Below are 11235 nucleotides of genomic sequence, written 5' to 3' on the forward strand. Positions count from 1 at the left end.
GTTATAAAAACATTATCAGCATTATTTAAGAAACCACTGGTCTGGAATTACGCTATTCAATATGGTAGCCTCTAGCTACATGGGCTATTTTAAATTTAAATTTTTATTAAAATTAAATAAAATGAAAAAGTCAGTGCCTCAGTTGCACTAGCCAAATATCAAGTTGTTTAATAGTTAAATGTGGCTAATAGCTACTCTACTGGATAGCGCAGGGATAGAACATTTCTAACATCACAGACCATTGTATTGGTCAGTGTTGGTCTAGGAATCAGGAAATTATTTATTCACCTAACACTTTAAATTGTTTACTGTGTGAAGTTTTGCAACTGTCAATGACACACTTCACACCTTCATCAACCAGAATTCTGAAGAAGCATCACAACTTAATTGTTTAATATTAAAATCAGGAGAAAATTATTTTATTTTTTAATACCTGAAAAAGTTGTATACTTTCCCATCTTCCCCAGGCACCATCTTAAGCACAATTAATCATATAACAGATCCAAACTGCCTTCATTGCTCAGGTAGTGTTTTCTTTGTATCTTACTGGGTAGCTCTATTATTTTCCCTATCTTTCAACTATTTAATACATACCTTGTATAATATATATTTTTATAAACTGATCTAAATCCTTTATGAAACAGGGCAAACCAGAAGTAATTTTTATTACCAATTGTCTAATGGTTATAAGACTGATAAGTATTTCAAAACCCAACACAAATTTTATCATTGTTACATACAAAGAAAATTTTTAACAATTTTTTCATTATATCTTTTTAACTTATAAAAATAGGACTCAACTATCCTTGTAAAAATTAATATTTACTAAATAGTTGTTGATTTTGTAAGTGGCAAATGTACAACACAGAAAATTATAAGATATATAAATATTTTAAAAATCACCCATTAGGCTACCACCCAAGAAAAATCATATTTAAGTATTAATATTTTCCTCCAGATTTTTATACATATATTTACACATATTGTCTATTATGCATATTATATGTTATTTATATCCTATATATTTAATGTATGATATTGTAAGCATTTTCACATTTAATCATTTTTCAAAAATAAGATTTTCATTGGCTGTATAATGTCACATTATATTGCTTAATCACAATTCAGCTTATTATTTCTCTATTGTTGAACATTTAGGTTGTTTGCAATCTAAAAATACTACAACAACCATTGTTTATAATGTAAACATCCTTTGCATCTCAAATTATTTTTTCTATGAGATATATAAAACAGAGAAAAGAATAGAGAGTATTATAATAAACACCCCTATTTCTACCACGTGGCTTTAACAAATCTTAACAATTGGCATAGTTATGAAACAATCCAGTAATTTCATCATACAAGGAACAACACTTCTGTGAAAACAAAAGGACTGGTTGAAAAATCTTTAAAAGAAACCATGAAGACTCCCAGATCCTATACTTTCCTCTAAGAGCCAGGATTCTACTCCTCTCTGACTGTGCAAGAGAAATAGAAAGTTCATACTAGACAAACTTTGGAAGTAGGAGCACTGCTGAGGGTGGAGATGAGACATCATATTGAAGATAGGGTAATTTATTGGAAGTCTTCACACAAAAGGGTGAGGTGACTTCCTCTTCCCCATATATATACACCCCCACCCCACCCCACAGTCATCTCCCACTGCTAGGCTCTCAGAAGGCCAGAAGCCATCCTCAAACAGAACAGGCAAGAAATTGATTAGGAGACTGGAGGATTCCTCCCAGAGAAAATTGATAAAATGAAGAGAAAAGACCTTTAGAGAGATACTACTAGATAAGCTTACAGGAAACCTACTAGTCCACAAATTACTTGCCCAAACACACAGCACTTCCAATTAGTTTTTTAGTCCATCATCACTGTTGAATATGAATGGACAGTCAATTTAAAAGCATCTGAATTAATAAACCAAGACAAATGAGAAGGAAGTGGAAACAATATCAAAAACAGAAAAAAAATTTCAAAAAGAATAAAAAGTAATATATATTACATAAGATGGTATATACAAAATAAATGAATAAAAATTCAGTAAGATGAAACAATCAAAAAAAAGTTTGTAAAATTAAAAATGTAATAGCAGATTTGAGAAAATATTAATCAAAAGTGCTAGAAGATCAACTTAGCCAAATCTCTCAGAATAAAAGAACAATAATGATGATGATAGCAACGGTAATAAGAAAAATCACAGTAGTTACCATGTTTTAAGGTGCTTTCCAATTGCCAGGCACCACTCTAAGCACTCTATACAATTAACAATTTAATGCTCAGAACAATCCTAAGTACTATTATTAAATTCATTTTATAGATTATGACGTTGGAGCACAAAGGTTAATGAATTTGTCCAAAGTCACAAAGTAAAAACCAGAGCCAGGATTTGAGTTTGGGAAGTCTTGCTTTATAACTTGGCCTCTTAACCACCATGCATGCTGCGCTTCTTAAAGGGATAAAACTGAGAGAAAAAAGAAAACCTTTAGGACTAGTTCAGGAGGTCAACACTCTGAAAGGCTTTCTAGACAGAAAAACAGAGAAAATACAGACGAGGAAAATATCAAAGAAATAATCTAAGAGAAATTTCCAGAACTGGAAATAGGAGATTTTTAGATTTAAAAATCCTATTAAGTACTTAAATTTTGAATGGAAATAGACCTATGACAAGGCACATAATTCTGACATTTCAGAATAAAAGGGAATAAAGAGATAATCTGAATAGCTTCTCTGGGTTGGGTAGAAACCCAAGAAGGAATATGAATGGCATAATTTAACAGCAACACTGGACTTTTCAGAGAGAAAGTTATTTCTAAAACTAATGTTAAATTTGAGAATGGAATTAAGACATTTTCAGACTCAGACATGCAAAGTTAAAAAAAAAAAAGTCTACCAACTCACTTTTCTACATCCATTCACTCTCAAGTTACTAGAGGGTGTGCACCACTAAAACAAGGGATGAACTAATAAAAATGAGACTCAGGAAATAAGACACTTTACATAAGAGCATGGTCAAGGCAACTGCTAGGATGTTAAAGGAAGGTGCCAGAATAACAGCTTTATAGACAACCTAGACAGCAAGTAGTTCATTTGGAGTACGAGGATGGAGGATTCTAGGGAGATAATACACATTAATCCACATTAAAGAGGAGTTTTAGGACTTTAGTGGAAAGTTTTAGGATAAATTAGTAACTGATACAGATGAAAAAAATGAGGCAATCATTAACTCAAGAAAAAACAACAGTTGTATCAAAAAACGGGAAATACAATCATAATGTTAAATATTGTGAATAATAAATTGTCATAATGTAAACACTGAATACTGACTTAATCTGGGAAGAAGATTTAAATATATTGAAAGGAGAAATCAAGTGACAGAGAAAAAAGTAAAAAGAGAGAGAGTATGTGTGTATGGTATTATATGAGACCTAAATCTTCATATTTTATTCAAGGATGTTAAGACACAAAAACTAGGGAGAAAAAGCAGTATAAAAATAAAAAGCCAAATAAATGCCATAATGAGCTGATGGTGGTCTGTACACACTCCACCATCCCCAAACTCATTTTTATATTAGCATTAAAAGGAACATCTACTACTAACATTACATCCTTAAAAAAAAACTATTTCGCAGTATTGAGTAAGTTATAGAGTCTCAAAGAGCATACTATATCTCTTCTAAGGAAAAGTGGCTAAAATATTTCTTTTTCCATTAAGTAGTATGTTTTTAAAACCATCAGATTAAAAGGCAAAAACAGTCCATTTGGGAATATCCATATCTGATGATGAATATCCAACCCGCAATTCTCTCTAAGTGGGAGTTGTAACATTAGAAGAAAGTAATCAAATAGAGAAAGCAGCAACCCCCCACCTCCCTCGCCCCACCCCAATAACTGCAGTATTTCTTCCTTGCAAACTGAAGGGGCATATTGCATTCAATATGAAATTCAACACAACAAAAAGCACGTAACTTATCATTACTAGCATTCTCAGCATTATTTCTAGAATAGTGTTTTGCAAGTCTCAACTTTACAAAAAAGTCTATACAAAAGTGCCTCATTTGTCTTTATTTAGGTAAGTTTTCCTCAAATTTGAAGTATTTCACTAAAAGATCCTCAAGGGCAGGGACTATATCTTAGTCATCTTTTCATCCTTAACAACTTTTAAGGACTCTATGTTTCTGTCCTTCACAAATTCATACATTGAATGCCTAACCCCCAATGAGGTGGTATTTGGAGATAGAGCCTTACAGAAATAATTAAGGTTAAGTGAGGTCATAAAGGTAGGGCCTTGAACTGATAGGATAAGCAGGGTCTCACTATGTTGCCCACACTGGTCTTGAACTCCTAGATTCAAAAGATCCTCCTGCTTCAGCCTCCTGAGTAGCTGGGACTACAGGTATACACCACCGCGCCCAGTTTTTTTTCCCAATGAATATTTTTTTCAAAACTTAATTTTAAAAAACTTTGGCTTTTTGATAGAAAAAAACATTTACTGAACTGATGACATAGTTTTTTTTTTTTTTTTTTTTTTGAGACAGAGTCTTACTGTGTTGCCTGGGCTAGAGTGCCATGGCGTCATCTTAGCTCACAGCAACCTCAAACTCCTGGGCTCAAGCGATCCTCCTGCCTCAGCCTCCCAAGTAGCTGGGACTACAGGCATGCGCCACCATGCCCGGCTAGTTTTTTCTATATATTTTTAGGTGTCCAATTAATTTCTTTTCTATTTTTAGTAGAGACGGGGGGTCTCGCTCTTGCTCAGGCTGGTTTCGAACTCCTGAGCTCAAACAATCCGCCCGCCTCGGCCTCCCAGAGAGCTAGAATTACAGGCGTGAGCCACCGCGCCCGGCTGACATAGTTTTTTAATTGAAAAGATTTAATAAGAACTAAGCAGGCTGAAAGAAAAAAGACCTATAAACACATGTTATCATGCTATTTCACAATTCCAGGGACAAAGGTAAGATCCTGAAAGCTTTAAAAAGAAGATAAAAGATACTGTCTACAAATAAAAAAGAAATGGATTAGCATTAGATATATTAGCAATACTAGATTTTTAGAAAATGGAACAATGTCTTCAAAGTGTGAAGAAAGGAATTTCCCATCTAGGAAAATTATCTATAATTTATAGATTATAACCTAGATCTTCAATAAGTACAAAATATAGACTTTTAAAAGCATGTGGTGTTTCAAAAGTATGCCTAGCAAAAATCTTTTCTAAAAAATTATATGAGAATATAATTCAGCAATATAAAAAGAGAATTCAATAAAAAGGTAAAAAGTATATGAAACATAAGAAACTGAAAACATCTTAATCTATCCATCTATATATCTTTTATCAACCAGAAAAAAGTATATTACAAATATGTAAGCAGGAGAAATACATGTATATGTATGTGTGTATATGTATGTACACACATACACATACTCTATCAACCAGAAAATTAGAAATATTGGGAAGAAAACAATAAGCATAAGATAGTAAAGAGCTAAACAGGGTTAATTCTTGCAATATTTCAAACTTTTTCGTTATTATTATATCTGTTATCGTGATCTCTGATCTTTGATTTTACTACAGTAATTGTTTTGGGGCACCATGAATTATACCTATATAAGACGGCAAACTTAATCTATAAATGTGTGTATTTTGACTGCTCCATTGACTAGCTGGTCCCCTCATCTTTCTCCCTTTTCTCAGGCCTCCCTATTCCCTGAGATACAACAATATTGAAATTGGGCTAGTTAATAACCCTACAAAGGCCTCTAAGCATCTGAGAGGAAGAGTGTTTCACTTTAAATCAAAAAGCTAGATAGAAATGATTAAGCTTAATGAGGAAGGCATGTTGAAAGCTGAGATAGGCTGAGCGCTAGGCTTCTTATATCAAACAGTTAGCTATGCTGTGAATTCAAAGGAAAACTTCTTGAAGGAAATCAAAAGTGCTACTCCAATGAATACACAAATGATAAGAAAGAGAAACAGCCTTACTGCTGATATGGAGAAAATTTTAGTGGTCTCGATAAGATCAAACCAGCTACAACATTCCCTTAAACCACAGCCTAATCCACAGCAAGGTCCTAACTGTTTCTCTTCAATGCTATGAAGGCTGAGAGAAGTGAGCAAACCACAGGAAAATAAGCTGGAAGCAAGCAGGTGTTTCATGAGTTTTAAGAAAAGAAGCCTTATCTATAACATAAAAATGCATGGTGAAGCAGTAAGTGCTGATGTAGAAGCTGTAGCATGTTAACCAAAAAATCCAGCTAAAATCAATGATGAAGGTGGCTACGCTAAAAAACAGATTATCAATGTAGACGAACAGTCTTCCGTGGAAAGAAGCTTCCATCTAGGACTTTGCTAGCTCGAGAGGTCAATGCCTGCTTTCAAAGCTTCAAAGGATAGGCTGACCCCCTTGATAGGACCAATGCAGTTGGTGACTTTAAGTTGAGGCCAATGCTCCTTTACCATTCTAAAAATTCCAGAGCTTTTAAGAATTATGTTAAATCTACTCTTCCTGTATTCTCGAAAAGAAATGACAAGCCCTAGATAACTGTACATCTGTTTACAGCATGGTTTTCCAAATATTTTAAGCCCCTGTTAAGCCCCTGCTCAGAGAAAAGATTCCTTTCAAAATACTACCTCTCATTGACAATGCACCTGGTTAACCAAGAGTTCTGATGGAGAGGTACAAAGAGAGTAATGTTATTTTCATGTTTGTTAACACGACATCCATTCTGCAGTCCATGGATCAAGAGCAATTTTGAATTTTAAGTCTTAAATTATTTAAGAAATACATGTCTTAAGTCTATTGCTGTCATGGATAGTGATTCCTCTGATATATCTGGGCAAAGTAAGTTGAAAATCTTTTGAAAAACATTCACCATTCTAGATGCCATTAAGAACATTTGCGATTCATGAGAGGAGGTCAAAATATCAACAATAACAGGAGTTTGGAAGAAGTTGATTCCAACCCTCATGAATGACTTTGAGGGGATCAAGACTTCAGCGGAGGAAGTAACTGCAGATTTGGTAGAAAAAGCAAGAGAAGTAGAATTAGATGCGGAGCCTGAAGATGTGACTGAATTGCTGCCACCTCATGATAAAACTTTAACCAATAAGGAGTTGCTTCTCATGGACAGGTAAAAACCAAATGGTTTCTTGAGATGGAGTCTACTCTGGGTCAAAATGCCATGAACATTGTTGAAATGACAACAAAAATTTCAGAATATTACATAAACTTGGTCGATAAAGCAGCAGTAGGGTTTGAGAGGACTGACTCTAATTTTGAAAGAAGTTCTACTGTGGGTAAAATGGTATTGAACAGCATCATATGCTACAGAGAAATCTGTAAAAGGAAAAGTCAAACAATGCAGCAAACTTCATGGTTGTCTTCTTTTAAGAAACTGGCGCCACAGCCATCCCAGCCTTCAGCAACCACCACCCTGGATCAGTCAGTAGCCATCAACATTGAGGCAAAACCCTCTATCAGCAAAAAGATTATGACTTGCTGACGGCTCAGATGATTGTCAGCATTTTGTAGCAATAAAGCATTTTAAAATTAAGATTTGCATACATTTTTTTAGACATAATGCTATCATGATTAGTAGATTACAACTGAGTGTAAACATAACTTTATATGCCCCGGGAAACCAAAAAATTTGTTTGACTTGCTTCATTGTAGTGGTCTGCAACCAAATCTGCAATATCTCCGAGGCATGTCTGTACATCAAAACCCAGGATCAAAAATGAGGCACATAATTACTTTATTTCATTGATTCTAAGACTCGTTTTTTTTCTTTACATGTTACCATATCTGAAATCAAGATGCATTTTACAATTGATAGCATGTCATAATTGTCAGCTAGGCAGGAGATACAAAGTTATCACTGTCTGTGTACATAAAAACTTCATTGTTATTCTTGGTGTGCAGGTGGTATAATTCTTCAATATTTCAGCCAGAATCCATACATGGATCAAGTAAGGAAGAATATAAATCCTAGATTTTTAGAATACTTCCACTGATACTAAGAAAATCAAGAACGGATCTGCAACAATACTTGCAAAATGAATGTTAATATTTTAGAATAAAATCTGGTGCAATATTGGAGTGTCTTTTAAGAAGTGCTGCATTGCCAGTGCTCTTGATGACAGAGAGAACAGTATCATGTGAAAAATGTAAATTGTGAAAAACATGGATTTTAATGACTATGAGCCAGAGAGTGATTCAAAACAGCAGTAATCTGAATGTGAAGAAGTTTTCTGGGTACCTTACACATTTTGCTCATCCTTTTTTATGTACAAGTGTGATATGATTTAAAAAATAAGTCTAAGAAACCTCTTTCAATAAGAATTAAATTAAATTCTAAGTGAAAAGAAGCATTCTCTCCTAGTTTATGTGGCAATGATTTTTTCTCTTTTTAGTATACTTAATAATGATGCATCTGACAATCAATGGCATCTCAGATCTGATAAGATATGGTATTTCTTTAGCAAGTGGGCCAAAATTCTCTTATCATCTCTCTAAGTGTTGCATCAATAAATAACAATATTTTAACCCATTAGGGTGCAGATAAATGGTATCATGCTAGTAACTTACCCAGCTAAGATCTATGTGAACACCTGGTTACTCTTCAATATTTTTACCATTCTTTTAGCCAAAAATCTGAACAAAAATAAAAATTTGATCAATACAAATTAAGAATCATTAGCACTATGTTTTTTAAGTCTTATGAAGTAGGGAATTAACCTATGCTAGAAAATGGATCCTAAGGCAACAGCATCAGATCATCCTTTATCTCTGAAAAAAAAATCCATTATGTAAATATTCTATCTCAATGGTTTCAATATTACTATTCATAATGCAAGTGAACATGACTCAATGAAAATGAGAGGTTGAGGACAAAAAAACATTTTGGTACTTCTGTCTTTTAATACCTAGAAATTTATAATATAAGAGTTTATTCAATATGTTATCATACTTGGAAGTCTTAAAATTTTTGAAGTATGCCAACATTACTCACCCTGCTTACTGTGACTCACTGACCCTATCAGAAGTGATCACTACTATAATCTATAATATACCATTTGTTATAATGTCTGTTTCTAATCAAACAAAAAATTTAATTAATGTTTTGATAAAATCTCTATTTCAAGAGAATGCTAAGAATAAAGCTCTTTAATATTCAACTATTACAGCTGTCAATCACAGATCAGTGTCCTCCCTCACACTTTTAAAAATCCCCAGCCTCTGATTTCTAACCCAGAGCACAAACAGAACATAACTGTATTGTTATATCTACCTTTTCTAAAAGAAAGATTATCAGATTTTTGGTTGTTTTCTGCAGTGTGGTGCTTAGAGTTATTAAGTATTAGGTAGCAAGGGTCACGAATAAATAAAAATAAAAAGCAGACTTCACAAGTTCTGTACAGAAGGTAGGATGGAAAGAAAAAAATTCTCTCTGTTTTAATCAAATGAAACAGGTTAGAAAATTAACATGAATAAATAAAGAAAATGGCACTACCTTTGAACCAAATTATTACAAATTTCTAATACCAAAATATACTCCAGTATTTATGTATATATTTTTTCATCAGACACATTTATCCTTATCCATAAGGTGCTGTAAATATATTTCTTTCCTTTTCATTTCATGTCTCTCTGTGCTTACTGCTATATTATTTTGTGGTCTTTGTTTTGGCAGACGCACAAGCAAAATCTGATTCCAACAGTTTGACCCTTCTCACTTTTTGTGTTCTCTAGGGCATAATAAAACCAAAGATACAATCCCTCAGCAGTTAATGAAGCTTAACCTCACACCCTCTTAATTACCAATGCATTACACCAACTATGGGCATCATACTCTTCTCTAAGCTATTTTACAATTCAGCAGAAGTACTACTGAGCTATTATGTAGCAACATAATCCATGCAGCATGAGAAATCCTTCTTAAAAATCAAATCTTTTGATCCTTGCAGGTTTTGATAACTGTATAATTAATACTACTTAAGCATTATCCATGTATCAGTAAGTATGTTACTTTGTTGGTTTGTTTGTTTTGGCAACGTTTATTTCCTGACAGTTGGAAAAAAGAAAAAAATCCAAAGATATTACTGATTGCCATAATTTTAATATAAAAGTATGCCAGACATCTAACCTGAATATCCATATATTAAAGGTATATTCCCCATATTATCTACATCGAAAATATTTTGAAATGAGGGGGACGAGTGAGTTAGCTGTTAAAAGCATTCAGAAAAGTGTCATAGAGTTGCATGAAGTCAGGTATGGGAGTACAGTTGATGTTGCGTAAAATAAAGTTTTTAAAACTTACAAATTTAAAGATTAGTAATTAGCAAATTAACTTATTCCCATGTATATTTTAAACTGAATTCAGTATAAATAAGAAAATATCTTAGTGCAATTTAAGATTTTTTTCTTGAATATAAAGGTGGCAAAATTACTGCTATTATAAGAAGAAGGCGTGAAAAACATTTTCACATTGATATAAAAATATTGTTTTAATAAGACTCTTGAGTTAAGCTATTGATAAAAATAACCCTTTTTATTTGGCAAATACATCATTTATATGAATCTGAATACAGAAAAGGAAACCAGTGAGATAAGAATAGTGTTGTCAATACTTTTCTGTCAATCCCTATCACATTTTTCTTTAACATGTAAACCAGGAATGTGTTGAGAAGACTGGATAGTATTTCCTTCATTTTTTAAACTAAGATAGAGGAAAGGAGGAAGATAACATGAAGAACAGGAAATAGAAATCTGCATTACATATTCGGAAGTGAAAGGAAAGAATTACACTAAGAAATAAAAAATATAATACTTAAACACAAATCATAATCTAATTATTTAAAAATATTACATTCTAAACCAACACTTTTTTCAAAGTACCAATCATAGAAGGATCTCAAAGCAATTTAGATATGTAATTAATCCTTAAAATTCTACCCCAATCTGATAGTTGAGGTTGGGAAAACGAAGTATAGGCAGATTTAAATTCCTTATCTATTTCCTAGCAATATGTCTGCTAATATCATAAATAGCACTCCGAGTCTCGACCAAGGCAACCACACGCTTTTAACACTGCCTGTGGATGGCACTTACGTAAAAGGAGTTTAAAGGAAAAAGCACTGAGTTTTTTGGCATTCTGATATTATTAGCTTCCATCATTATTTTCTCACATATATAAAAAATCAAAACCATCAAGCTGCTAGGAATAACTCTG

The 11235-nt window shown here is 33.1% G+C and overlaps 1 protein-coding gene across 2 annotated transcripts in view; it reads right to left on the reverse strand.

Moving 5' to 3' along the window:
* The window catches only part of ELP4 (elongator acetyltransferase complex subunit 4), a 297140-nt gene that overhangs the window by 230207 nt on the left and 55698 nt on the right, over positions 1 to 11235 (reverse strand). The window lies entirely within an intron of this gene.

The sequence above is a fragment of the Propithecus coquereli genome, unplaced genomic scaffold (assembly GCF_000956105.1).
Source record: "Propithecus coquereli isolate 6110/MARCELLA unplaced genomic scaffold, Pcoq_1.0 Scaffold30, whole genome shotgun sequence".
Lineage (NCBI taxonomy): Eukaryota > Metazoa > Chordata > Mammalia > Primates > Indriidae > Propithecus > Propithecus coquereli.